Here is a 14729-nt window from a genome sequence, read left to right as displayed (position 1 = left end):
AGCAATAGATACAAAATATTTTGACTGTAGATGTTGCAAAGCGACAGTAATTCACATTTGGGATCTGTCTCAGCGAGAGTGTTTGTCCACATCTCATGTATCATCTTTTTAATATAAAAACTTAATGAAGCCTGTTGAGGCTGCATCAGCCGAGGCGAGTCTATGGAAAAGGATGAGAACACGCTCTCAACACCTCTCTGAACCATAGCGAAGTGCATCACGTTTCACTATGGATGCAACTATAGGGTCAATCCACCATGAATCGTTGGCAATTAGGCAGAGGAATAGAGAGAGGGGTTTGGGGGTGGGAGGTGGTGGGTGGGGGTGGTACTCTATTATTCCCCAGAGAAGCAGGTGAATGCACTCTGAAGACTTCTGGCTTCCTGTAATGCTATTCAGTGTGTTACAGGAACGCATGCAGCAACATTTGGGAAGAGCAGCTCTTTGATCAGTTAAATGTTGTGTGACAGGAACACTGGCTGGCAGTTTCACCTGTGTGTGTTAAGTGTTTAGAGCTTGGCTTTGGTATGTTCCTAATCTAGCTTGTAGCAGTCATTTACCTCAAGCTGTTTGTGTGCACTGTGGCAGACCAAATGAATACTGGAGACCAGGAGTTGCAACTGTGATCATGTTAAGAGCGTGTATAAAAACACTGTTAAGGATATCTATTTTGGATTGTGGGACCGGATAGTGTGGAATCAGTGGTTCCCAACATGAAGGTCGGGATCTCGTAAGGGGACGCAAGATTCTTCTGAGCGGTCACAAGATGCTTATATTTGGATTACTTTCTTATCTTTAAAATAAGGTATAGTCTGTAAAAACTGTTTGAATAAATAAACCTAAGCAAGTAACATCACTTGGATCAGAACGCAGACATATGCAACCTGTGACAAGAGGTTACGAGTATACGGTACTTAGTTCAAAGCAAAAGTTTGTTTTCCTGCCATGAGTTAGAAGAGAAGATTAAAAGCACTTTTCTGTCCTTTAAATAGGAAGCTGTCATCACGTTCATGTTGCCATGCAACCAGTTTAGACTCCGGAAGTCAGTGCACCCAGCCAAGAAATATTCCTGCACTCATTCCCCTTAAACCACTATTATTTTTACACTTTGGTGTTTGTACAAACAAGTGTTGATTGTGTTACTTTTGGACAGTCCAGGCTAGCTGTTTCCCCCTATTTTCATACTTTAGGCTAAGCTAAGATCACCAGCTGCTAGCTTTAGCTTAATACTTAGCATAAAAGTATGAGAGAAGCATCCATGTAAGGTGTTAGCTGGGGGGGTGGCCTTGACCAACAGCCACTTTGCTCGTTGGAAAGCCATGTTGTCTCTCTCTCATGGGTGGGCCAAATTCTCTGGGTGGACAAAGCAGAGAAAGGGGCGATCATCTTGCCCCTTGTGACCTCATAAGGAGCAAGATTCCAGATCGGTCCATCTGAGCTTTCATTTTCTCAAAGGAAGAGCAGGATACCCAGGGCTCGGTTTACACCTATCACCGTTTCTAGCCACTGGGGAACGCATGTTAATGCTCAAAAACTTATGAAGTGAAATGTTCATGCCATGGGACCTTTAAAGAAAGGAAAAGAAACTTGTGTAGCCTGTCTGTCTCGTGATTCAACTCCGCTTAAAGAAATTAGAAAAATGGACACACCAAACTGAAAACATAACATAGTATGAAGAATAAAGTCCTACAATTTGACAACGATTTGATTGGTTCTAGTGTTAAATAGGAGCCGTGGGACACACCATTGGTCTAGTTGGCGGTTGCATATTTCACCCGCAGGAAACATGGATTAAAAAGCAGAGGAACTAGTCTCCGTTTTCTACCAGCCGCCTCAATAAATACGAACACATCACACAAGTAAGCTCATTTGTAGGCTGCCATATCCATTAATCTTTGTCAGGTTTTTTTTCCTCTCAAACCTATTATAAAAACATCTGCTACAGTAACTGTACATGCACAATGGTCAATATAAATTCAGGCAGCCTGTTGATAATCAATTTAATCAGACATTTCACTGCCAGACACAATCTGCTCTGCTGCCCTAATCAGAAGCATCTCTCTGGCTTCCCCCAACCCCCCGATGTCCATCACATTAAACTTCTCATTACGACTGGCTAGCTCCACCATCTTGGGAGTGATCTGTGATCCACAACACAATATCCCTTAAGAGACCGCACCGGGTTTAACTAAGTGAGGCCTCATAAACTGCCATGCAGAAACTATACAGTACATACTAAGAGGGCTAATTTAGTAGGCACAAGCAGAACCCAATTTCTGCCGGGTCACAGAGCAGAAATCCACACACAATTACCATAAGCAAACATGATGATGCTCTCTGTTGAAACACAGTAATCTTGGCAAAGTGATGATGAATGACATTAATGACTCTACAGTGGGGAAGATAAACAGCCTGGAGCTGATGATCAGAAACACACTGTGATGGGGAGGGGGGCGATTCAAGCAGGCAGGCAGCAAGGTGCTCTTCATCCAGTTCACATGCCTGGTGATGGCTGAAAAGGAAACACATTTTTTGATCGTCCCAGCATCGCACCGCAAAGGCAACACAAAGACGGGGGAGCCGGTCACGATGTGGCCACCTGCGACAGTCGTACGAATATCGCTCACACTAGGTCAATCTGACTGAAAGTAATAAGGTTTTCACGTCCGCCAACCACCCCTCCTCAGACCCACACACACCCTCGGATGGACGGATGGATGGCGAGTCTAGCTGAAATGGGGGGTTGTTTCCATTTTCAGTCCACGAGCAATGCAAGCGCAGCACGGCCATTTAGCGCATCATAATAAAAACACAACCCGTACCACGCCTCGGAATAAACTGACATAAAATAGCAAAAACATCTGGCGCACACTTCGAACAAAAATACAGCAGCCAGCCATGTTCCCAGCAGGCTGTCACATTCTAGCTTTTTCTTTTCGTTTTTCATTCAGCATTTGCACAGATAGGAGGTGTGAGACGAGCGGAATGAGGAAACTGGAATGACATTGCGCCTGCTTACTGTAAAATAAATTCCCTCGGGGGATGGAGAGCCTCCTTTTCCCGTCTTCACTCCCCTCCTTTCCGACGTGCGAATTTCCCGTAAATCAGACCATGCAAAACAGGTAGTAGGTCATTCCACCCTCCGAAATATTTGGTCCAATGCGATGTGTGTGAGAGGAGAAGGCAGAGCCAGCATCCGAAAGGAGGGAGCCAGCTGTGGGGAGGAAATGAGGAATGGAGGAGCGGCCGGGCCGGAGCGCTGCGCACAGGAGAGGCGACAGGAAAAGCGGCAGAGGTTCTCTCCCTCTCTCGCTCTCTCTCTTGCTCTCTCTATCTCTCTCTCTCTCAGTTCACAATACAACATCCCCCCCATCCCTGCCAGACAGACTGACAGACGATGTGGGTACCAGTTTTAGCAGCGACATCCACCGGGGATGAGAGTAACTACACTATGGGGGGTGATTACTGCCACATGGAGGCAGCAACTGGAATGCAGCTGCAGGTATGTCAGGACATCATTTAGTTTAAATACTGTATATCTTTAATAAATTCCAACTAAAATCCCAATCAGTTAGCCTTCCCATTCTTTTCAGACAGAAATTATGTAAAAGTAAGAACACTAACAACCAAAACTAACCGATCGAGCCAGCGGGAGACTCCACAACTCTCGTCTTCTTCAAGGTAAAATTACTATTTTTGTCAAAGGAGTCTGGTGGCTTCAAAAAGAACATAGATGTATACAATGGGGTCAGTTCCCCATGGGACAGCGAAAAGGTCTGACGGCAAGTTCAAATATTGTAAATATAGCATACACTTATACTGACTCATTTTATAGGTGGGCCTTTTTTTCAGGCTGCTAAAATATAGTTGGTGCCCCTGTCTACAGCAGTACAATGCTTTGCTTCCGTTTCAGTACTCCTGACTGCCAGTCTCCCAACTGGGGGCGACTGCCATTTACTGTAGGAAATACACTGGATAAGTACCTCAAACAACCCCACTCAAACAATCCAAACTATCTTTTTAACATATTTCAACCCCATTCTGTGTCTCAGCAACTTTGAAACTAAACCTCTCCTCTTTGTAAAAGAGGCTAGAATAGAATATACAACATATGCACATACATGCCAAATCAGAACAAAGCCTTTGCTAGAGGGAGTTAAAACCCTAATGAGGACTGGAAAAGTGTGTAACCCAGTTGAACTGAGCTCCGTAGATCCTCTGGATCTCATCTATCTCTGGCTTTATCTATATTTGTCTCCCCGTCTGACTCGTTCTGCCTCTCTCTTTCTTTCACTCCCTCTTTGTCTAACATGTCTTTGTTCAGTCAACTGTAAGCTACTTCCAAATGCCACAGTCAGTGGCATCAATGGCAAAACAAATCTTGCACACATTGTTCTCGCATGCAATATTTGCCTCATTGCGCAAGAAATGACTTTGGATACTCAGATTATCTAGACACATTGCAGCCAAAATGTCATTCTTTGATGGTGGAATAATCAGCAATTTGTTGATACAAAACCTTGACATATGACTATATAATATAAGCATATGCATGTGTTTATGGTGTAACAATGCATATTGTTAAAACCCTGTATGTGTGCAATCACTATTAAATATGCGGTGCCCTGTAAATCTGAGAGTTACATTCACTTACTATGCATTTGCTGTATCGCCAGTATGCTCTCCTCGTACTGTATCTTGCAATATCCTCTATTTGAGCTATTCTTATCTGTAGCCTATCCTCTGCTGCTCTAATGACCGGACATCTCCACAGGGATCATTAAAGTTTCATCTGACCTAATCTAAAAATTGAAGTCCCCTTAAGCGAGGCACTTGTCTGCTCCAGTGAAGCTGCTCAGTGTCCATAGGAAACGTGGTTGCACTGAGAAGCTGCTCGCAGGTGTCATTGTGTGTGTGTGAGTATGTGTGTGGAGCACAATGCTGCAGGGGGAGTAACACATGCTCATTTGCTTAACACAAACGAAATGTCAACCCGTAGGTATTGGATTGAAAGCAGAGAGTGAGACAGTGTGGTGATGATTGAGTTGGTGTCTGCACAGTGCTATGTGTCTGGCTTTTGGAACTGGCAACGAAAACAAACACATCACCCACCTACCACACTGGTGCACTGTGATGTCATGCATGAGAGAGGCAGGAAGAAAGCAAGGCTGTGAAGTCAAGACCTACAGCCTTTCAGTCAGTGTGGATTACTGTTTCATGTTCATCACATACACTTTGCCCTTCATTCGTCCATACATCATCCATTCATTAAAAACTGAGTGTATTATTATTTTTAGTTCCTCCGGTACACAAAATGGTCCAGCTTTGAGTCTGGGAGCTCTGGCATCATACACTAGATCCACTGTCAAAAATCTAGGGGTTATTGCAGCATGCCATTTGACAAACAGATCAGCAATGTTGCTTTTTCCAGCTTCATCTCCTGGCTAAAGTTAAGCCTCTCCTGAGCAGGCACGACCTAGAAAAGACCCTTCATGCCTTTATTAGTTCAAGGTTGGACTATTGTAATGCTCTCTGTGTTGGTCTGAATCAGACGTCCATCTCACGCCTTCAACTTGTGAAAAATGCTGCTGCTTGCTTTTTAACAAAAACATCTAGATGTGCACATATCACTCCCGTTCTCTACACCCTGTTTGGCTCCCTGTGCCTTATAGAATAGATTTTAAGATCTTATTGTTTGTTTTCAACACCTTAAATGGCCTCGCCCGGAGTATTTGTCTGAAATTTTAACTTTGCATGAGCACAACCGGTCATTGTGGTCTTCAAATCAATTGGTTTTAGAAGTCCTAGGGTCCAGGTATAAACGGTGGGGTGATCAGACTTTTGCAGTTGCTGCCCTGAAACTCTGGAACAAGTCACCCCCTGATATTTGGACGATAAAAGATGTGGCTCTTTTTAGGTCTAAACTAAAAACCTATTTGTTTAGGATGGCTTTTTTTTTTATAAAGACAATTTTTTGGGCCTTTTCCCTTTATTGTAGTGACAGTGGATGGACATGAAAGGGTAAGAGAAATGGGGGACAACACACAGAAAATGGCCACAGGTTGGACTCAAACCCACGCCGCTGCAGGACTCAGCCAACATTGGGCGAATGGACTTCCTGGGTGAGCTAGAAGCCACCCCTAGGCTAGCATTTAACACCTAATAGTGGTGTGACAATTTCACTTTCCTGATTCTTTGTAACCTTTTCTGATGTTACTGTGTTATATGCCTCATTCTTTTTTATTGTATGATGTGTTGTTTTGTACTTGGTTCTTAATGTAAAGCACATTGGATACCTCCTGGTTTCTGTAAAGTGCTATATGAATATATTTTGATTGATTGATTCATCTATCTATAGATTGTTACCTAAGAAGGTGAGAACCAAGGTAGTAAAGGCATTTAAAGACCCAATTTTTTTAACATACATACAGCACACACACATATACATATATATATATACATATATATATATATATACACACACACATATACACATGTTTACATATCCATATATAACTGTATATATATATATATATATACACACATATATATACCTGTACATATATACACACATATACATATATATACATATACAAGTATAAATATCTACACATATATACACACATACATATATATACTGCACAAACACACACATATATATATATATATACATATATATACATACATATATGAGTACAGACCAAAAGTTTGGACACACCTTCTCATTCAATGCGTTTCCTTTATTTTCATGACTATTTACATTGTAGATTATCACTGAAGGCATCAGAACTATGAGTCCTCCATGCTTCACGGTGGGAAACAGGCATGTAGAATCCATCCAGTCACTTTTTCTCCGTTGTGCAAAGACACTGCGGTTGGAACCAAAGATCTCAAACTTGGACTCATCAGACCAAAGCCCAGATTTCCACTGGACTACTGTCCATTCCTTGTGTTTCTTGGCCCAAACAAATCTCTTCTGCGTTTTGCCTCTCCTTAGCAGTGGTTTCCTAGCTGCTATTTGACCATGAAGGCCTGATTTGCGTAGTCTCCTCTTAACAGTTGTTCTAGAGATGTGTCAGCTGCTAGATCTCTGTGGGGTATTCATCTGGTCTCTAACCTGAGCTGCTGTTAACTTGCGATTTCTGAGGCTGGTGACCAGGATGAACTTGTCCTCAGCAGCAGAGGTGACTCTTGGTCTTCCTTTCCTGGGGCGGTCCTCATGTGAGCCAGTTTTGTTGTACCGCTTGATGGTTTTTGTGACTGCACTTGGGGACACATTCAAAGTTTTCGCAATTGTTTTCCAGACTGACTGACCGTCACTTCTTAAAGTAATGACGGCCACTCGTTTCTCTTTACTTAGCTGATTGGTTCTTGCCATAATGTGAATTCTAACAGTTGTCCAATAGGGCTGTCGGCTGTGTATCAACCTGACTTCTGCACATCACAACTGATGGTCCCAACTCCATTAATAAGGCAAGAAATTCCACTAATTAACCCTGACAAGGCACACCTGTAAAGTGAAAACCATTTCAGGTGACTACCTCATGAAGCTCATTGAGAGAACACCAAGGGTTTGCAGCGTTTCAAAAAAGAAAAAGGGTGGCCACTTTGAAGAAACTAGCATATAAAACATGTTTTCAGTTATTTCACACTTTTTTGTTAAGTACATTACTCCACATGTGTTCATTCATAGTTTTGATGCATTCAGTGAAATAGTCATGAAAACAAAGAAAACACATTGAATGAGAAGGTGTGTCCAAACCTTTGGCCTGTACTGGTATATATTCCCATACATGACTTGAAAGGTTGGTTTATAAACCCCCATTTACATATATTAACGTCTGATCCTTGGATATCTCGGTAATGACATCTGAAATCGCAGACCTTTGCATTTACCTGGTATTAATGAGCATGCTTGTTATCTAAATTTCTGAATCTCAACATGCAAATTAAGCAAAGCTGACTTTCAGGTCAAGCAAGGAGCTTCTGCTGTGTGGGCTCTACTTATTTTTCCTGTTTTTAGCCATTGCTAGCAGCAGAGATATCTCAACAAAATTGCATTGATTGAAAATGAAATGTTGAACAGAAAATAACTCCCTTTGCTGATCCCACCACTAGGTTGACATGTATGTTTTTAAGTGAACTGCTGGGTGGGCTGTAGTCATTCGTTTCCCCCCCCGGATTAACTGTAATAATTATGATCTTCTGATTTTCTTGAAATTCCCATCAGTCTCAGCTGTACTTTTAGTGTTAGTTCCCAGATGTTACCATGCTAACACACTAAACTAAGATGGTGAACATACCTGCTTGGCCTCAGCATGGAGATTATTTTTTTTATTTGGTCAGTGACGAGTGACAGATTTAACGTAAAATGACACACCAAAGGCAAATTTACTTAAGAAATTGCTGTGTTATCCATACGCCAATTGGTGATAGTAGGCTGCATTGGGAGTATGCTGACACTGCGTTTTATTGGTTTTTCAACATGCCCTAGCATGCGTAGCACGGAGGCCACCTGGAGAGCAGAGGGGAACTCAGCAGGCGGGAGGGGAGTGAAATGGAACACACTTGCGACTGCCAGTTGTAGGCTTTATTGCTTCAAGTGTGTTTTATTATCCATCGAATGTATTAATTATCGCATTCTATCCCCGTTTTAATGTTCATTCCATGTCTGCTTATGTAATCCAATTTCCTTATTGTACAGTAGGCCTATTTATTGTACAAAAGGTGCTATACAAATGTTGACACAAGTATTATAACTGCTTTTTACACATACATACCAGCAGACTCATTTCAGTGAGGTTTGGTAATAAGCTGCTTGAGTTTCATTTTTAGAAATGTGTGTATCATGATTAATCATTTTAATGTGTACATCTCGCAAAAACAGAATATCTTCCATGCTTTTACAGATAATTTTGGAAATTAGGAAATCACACATCCAACTATTTAGTAAATAAAACATACAGTAAATATTAATTGGCATTAGTTTTATTACATGTTTCAGTAAAATATCAAGCTAACAATGAGGAAACAAAAAAACTGAAACACATTTATCTATCTTGTCCTTCTTTGGCGGTCAGCAACAGCAGTTTTAGCGGTTGTACGTAACTGACGCTAACCATGACTCTTGCACCAAATGCATAACTGCAATGCATTCTGGGGGATTTTCACACCTCTGGAGTAGGCCTGCAGGATCCGGGGGAAAATACAAATCACAATTTTTTTTTGCTTAGAATTGATATCACGATTCTCTGCCACGATTTTTTTTTTTAACTATGACAAAACAAAACAAACTGGCAGTACCAAACACCTCCAGCACATTGTGCATCGCCACAAGCCTGTAACCATAGAGACTTCACTGAAGAGAAGGAAGAGCACTGCAGCGCTTGGAGCACTTTTTAAAAACAGAAAAAAGTAGTAGTTTTTAAAAGTTATTTTTATAACGATTAATCGTACAGGCCTGCTCTGGAGTGACCATTGTTGTTTTTCACTTCCATTTTTAGCTGATCCGTTATTTAATGCATCGCTGCGTTATCTCCTCGATAATGATGCAATTTTGAAGTCTCTGTTCCACCTTAAAAATGTAAAAGTACATAAATCCATATATTTAACCTATTCCAACTTTATCATCCAAATGTCCCAGTAAACTAATGCACTATAATAAGTAGTGCTTTTGGCCTTAATTAAAGTTTACAAAGTGAGATTAATGCAGAGATTAGTTCTAATCTCCAGAGGAGCTCCTCCTCTGATAAATTCTTGTGTAGACTCAGGGCTGCTCAGGTTACAGCTAACCACATCTTCTGCAGTGAATAAAACATAACAATGCCTTCGCTGAGGTCTGATTCATGTCCTTTTCTTGTACAGGCAGCTTAAAAAAAAAAAAAAAATCCTCCATCTGAAGGTTAACCATAAAAAAAAAAAAAAAAAAAAATCAAAGAGACAGGAAGCAGCTCTGGGCAGAGAGGATCTTTGTCAGCTAGAGTGAAAACTAAAGTTTACTGACGATACTGTCGGAAGACACTGCAAGTTGTACGGATCCACTCCCAACTGCCACAAACCATACAGTCCTAACGGAGTGTAGCCTACACAACAGGGAGCACAGCAACTAGAGATCCTCATGCTAGTAAACATGTTGTTTCTCTTGCTTTCTTGAGCACCAGGCCTTTCATCCATTGTTTGGGCATCATCAGTCCAAACAGGTCCGATTTTCTTCACTTCACAGAGCGTGTAATCCCTCCTGTTAAAACCAGAGTTGAAAAGTGTTCAGATCCTTTACTTAAGTACTAATACAACCATGTAAATACTCAATTTCAAGTAAAAATCCTGCATTCAAAATCCCAATTACGTAAAAGTATTAACAGAAACGCTTATCAAAAGTAGCATCAAAAGTAAAAGTAAAATTAACTGTGACAATAAATCATTTTATATGACATTAAAGGATTGTTAGACATTAATGTGTAAGACAAACTGAATGTCATTATTAGCATGCGTCTGAAGATTACGTTTGCAACTGGCAGCATTGACGCTCTGGAAGAGACACCATGCTTGCGGTGAAAAAGTCAATTTTGCTTCGAAAGGTTTTAAGAGAGTGAAACGACCCGGAGGTAGTGGCTGCGGCAGCCATGACATAAGCCGTTCAAAATGTCAAAGTGATAGGAAAAATTGATCCGATGGTTCTTTTATTACCTTCTTTTGCATAGGATACACTGGACCATGCCTTGTGAAAGGAGATAACGCCGTCCCACAATTCTTTGCAGCAGCAACAGTATAAAGCGCCGCACAACCATTCGGCCATTCACGGAAAAACACGAAAGGATGACCAACAAGGGACGTAGACCATCTGCAAAGGTGGAAGAGTTAACACAAATAACACAGTTGGCAAGAATGCATTAACTCGGTGACTACAGTAAAGGCTAGCAAAATAGGCTAACCGCCAAGTAGTCTCGCATAACCAGACCTTCCTCCAGTGCGCCACGGAGGAGGGTCTGGCTAGTCCACACAGCATTCTGGGATGCAAGAAAAACGTTCTCTTGGCATTTCGTTAAACCGATTACAATCATCTTGGGCGGTGCTAAGCGCTAAACCGAGCACCACTGCCGCTCCAAAATAGCATCAGGAAGAACTTTGTTTGGGTGGAACGTGTGTACGTTCAAAGTTTGTTTTAGTCGTGCAACAGAACACTCACATTGGACAGGTATTCTAACTAGCTATATGGATTTAACCTGCAGAGATCTGAGGAGCAGTTAACCATAGTCCTCGGAAATCCACCGGCACATAAAGTTCCAACACCAAGAAAACGGAAGGTAATGGATATCCTGCCGCACCGGAGCAATCCCGGAGGTAGAATGTCGTAGATGTAGACTAACAGAGAAGCAACTAGAGCTACCCCTAATGCTATGGTCATCTTAATAAGCAAGGAAGCAAGTCCAATATGATGTCAACATAAATTAGATTAGATTAGATTATACTTTATTCATCCCACAACGGGGAAATTTTGTATAAGCAGGAAGAGTTGATCAGGAAGAATGATGAGAATACAAGACTATTAAGGAGGGAGATCCAATGTAGACGGATGTTATCAATCACACAAACGTACGTCACGGCAGGCGGCGTCAACCTTGCTCCTGATGACATCACTCTGGTGGAACTGCTAACAACTCATACAACTAAAATATCACAAGTGCTGCTTTTTGTAAGGGGTGACAAGCCCAAGAGCTTGGGAACAACTGATTTATTATCAGCATGTTGTCATCATTTATAGATATGTACTTTTTTTCTTATGTAAAATCTTAATCTAACGCTAACTACAGCAGTCAAATAAATGTAAAGCAGTAAAAAGTACATTTCCCTCTGAGATAGAAGTAGAAACTAGTGGCTATGAAGGGAAGAAAAACAAAGTGCCTACAATTTGCCTACATTTATTTCACACATTGAACTAGCTATTTTCATACTGTATTCATTTTGAGTTTGCTATCATTTCACCATTGTTTTGTGTGACATTTCAGCACATACTATCCCAGGTTTGCTTGTGTTAAAATTGTTAAATTTGTCCATTGACCACTCCACCACAGTTTAGTTTCAGTTAGATTTAGGAAGTTGCATTTGTTTCTTCAGACTCACCTTTTTTGTAACTTTCTCTAGTCCACCATTAAGGAATGTTTTGAGCCGTGAGCATTTCCTGTGTATTTGTGGTGTTGATGATGTCATCACTGACATCTTTGGGCCGAACCAACTGATGGGGGTTTCTTGTGTGTAGAGATATTTTATATTTTTGTTTGATGCATTCTAGGGGTCATTTGAGGAGTTACTTACCTCAAACATGTATGTTTATTGTGTAGTGGAGCACAGAGTGTACCTAGCTTTGTGGAGATTTTGTAATTATTAATTTTCTGTTTGAAATGTTTTGTAGGATCACCCCTGGTTCATGTGCCCGAGGTAGATTGAGAACCTTATAAAGGCGGTGCCATTTGCTGCTTGGGAGAGGAAAGAAGCTGTACTGCCGTGGACCATGAAGAGGAAAGAACTGATTGATTGAACAGAGTATAGCCAAGAAGCCAAGCTGCCAAAAATAGATCATTTTTTTAATTATTTGGTATGAATGGATTTTGATATTTTTATTATACAGTTTTCTTTGGATAGTGTTTAGAATGCATTTTTTATTTCAAGTCTCATTTACATGTCTATTTGGCACACTTGAAATTAATACAAACTCTGGAATTCAAGATGTCTGCCTTCCTTTCTTTTCTGACACTATAGCTATGCTACACGACACAGCCCTTTAACAACCTGATATATCTATTCTCTTGACTGCCATGTACAGTAGGCCAATATTTCTTTTGTTAGGACTAACAGCTGCTTAATGTCTTAATTATGCAGGTTTTATGGACCAGTATTTCTGATTGAGTGGAGCAGGGTGTAGTGAAGACACCAGTCACAGAAAGACAAGGTGCAACTGAAGACATGTATGATAAAATAAAGGGAAATAATAGAGGTAAAGCGCAGCAGTACAGACAGCCGGGGAAGGAGCGAGCTGTGCCTCTGTGGATCCTGTCACCAGTGCACAGCATCGGGGGGGGGAGAGAGCGATCTGATCTCAACTCTTTGCCGCATTCCTTTTTAAACTTCCCAAATGTGTCCTGCTGAATCCCCGCACCACAAGCACAAAGAAGAGAAGATGTTTCCACGGCAACACAGTCAAAGATGCTCATACGGATCACTGTTTAAGCTGGAGTCATGTGTGTAAAGGTCAACAAGTTTATTTTATTTTTTGTACATTGCACCTGTTGTCTTATCTTAAATACATCAGGAGGAAACTGGAATCATCCCTATTTTTATCTTTGCAATACAGATGGAGCTATTATAAAAAGTGATGCGTTGAAGAAGGGCATTGGATGTTGGATTCCAAAAGGGAAATAACATGATCCTGTAATATGTCACTGGGTGCAGCACGGTTGAATGAGCTGGTTACAGAAAAGCCGCTTTACAAGATGAATGGGTGCTGGCGTCAACCCTGCCATCTCCACAGGAGCGGTTTTGTAGTTGGAACTATTACATTGAGTACAATATAGGGGGATTTCAATATAAGATCAATTATCCTTACTTAAAATTATTCAGAAATGACCTTTTAGTACCGCATCCTCGCATGACGATTGCATTTTTAGAGCCACAAGATTTGTGTTGATTGGCTCCAACAGTGAAATAACATTGGGAGTTATTTCACTCATCTGAGCTTTTTTCTTCAGATTTGTGGTGGTGGATCCAGATAACAGGTAGCTGTTTATTCATGCTGACAGCAGCGCCATCCTGTGGTAGGAAACGGTATTGCAAACAGTTATCTCCTGGCATTATCTTGTTTTCGCTCTAATTTGACATCATCATAGAGTAAATATCCTCCACACACACTAACTCTAATCTCGAATGCAAGCTGTATTTCAGATTGTTTACCCTCCACTGCATCACATGGGTTGTATATTCAGTATCTGTGAAAAGAATGAAAACATGCATATGATGTCAATAAAAGGGTAAACGCTGGCTGCTATTATTGTAGTTACCTTAGCTTTTGGTTGCCTTCAAGTGCTGTGGGAAATATAGGCGTTATAAATTCAGAGCAAATAAAATACGTGGTTTGTATTGACATACTGTTCCACATTAATCCACTTTATTGTATATGATTCCTTTTTTTTAATTTGTATTCTATTTTTCCTTTTAAATCTGCGATTTTACCTGTGTTTATATTTTTGTTTTTAGTTCCCACTGTAAAGCATATTACGCTGCATGCTCTGAACTATGCTAGGCCACGAATAAACTAACCAATTAACGCAGACTTTTGTTTCCCATGTTTTTCAGCCCAAACCATGCTAATCTGCATTAGTCTGCAAAAGCATAGTGTTTCTATTGAGACCCTGGTACCTCTTGTAATGTGACAGACCAACAGAACACCTATTTTTCTCATGCCCTGTGTCAAAAAGATTTTGGTTAGGTAGACCAGATGGATAAAACGTAAAATAAATTGCATTCCAACTTTTGACATTTCTCATTTTTCTATATGGATCACTTAAACTCATCTGTTTCTGACGTAATTTATATGATCATTCTATGGGTAAATATATTCATTGTAGCAAATGGAGGAACAGTAAACCCTCCTTTGTTTGTTTGTTCAAATTATTTAATCTCACCACTTAAAAAATGTACTCCATTATAAGTGCAAGAAAGATTTGTGGGGATGTATA

General features: G+C 40.8%; 1 protein-coding gene across 15 annotated transcripts in view; it reads right to left on the bottom strand.

The window, feature by feature from the left end:
* LOC116698939 (catenin delta-2) overlaps positions 1-3292 on the bottom strand; it is a 177783-nt gene extending 174491 nt beyond the window's left edge. For all 15 annotated transcript variants that reach the window (XM_032531198.1, XM_032531203.1, XM_032531199.1 and 12 more), the window contains exon 1: positions 3020-3292. The gene's annotated coding sequence lies outside the window, so the exon portion shown is untranslated. The remainder of the gene's footprint in view (positions 1-3019) is intronic.
* Between the last annotated feature and the right edge of the window lie 11437 nt (positions 3293-14729).

Source organism: Etheostoma spectabile, chromosome 12, assembly GCF_008692095.1.
Source record: "Etheostoma spectabile isolate EspeVRDwgs_2016 chromosome 12, UIUC_Espe_1.0, whole genome shotgun sequence".
Lineage (NCBI taxonomy): Eukaryota > Metazoa > Chordata > Actinopteri > Perciformes > Percidae > Etheostoma > Etheostoma spectabile.
Note: the sequence above shows the minus strand (reverse complement) of the source record. Positions and strands in the feature narration are given on the sequence as shown.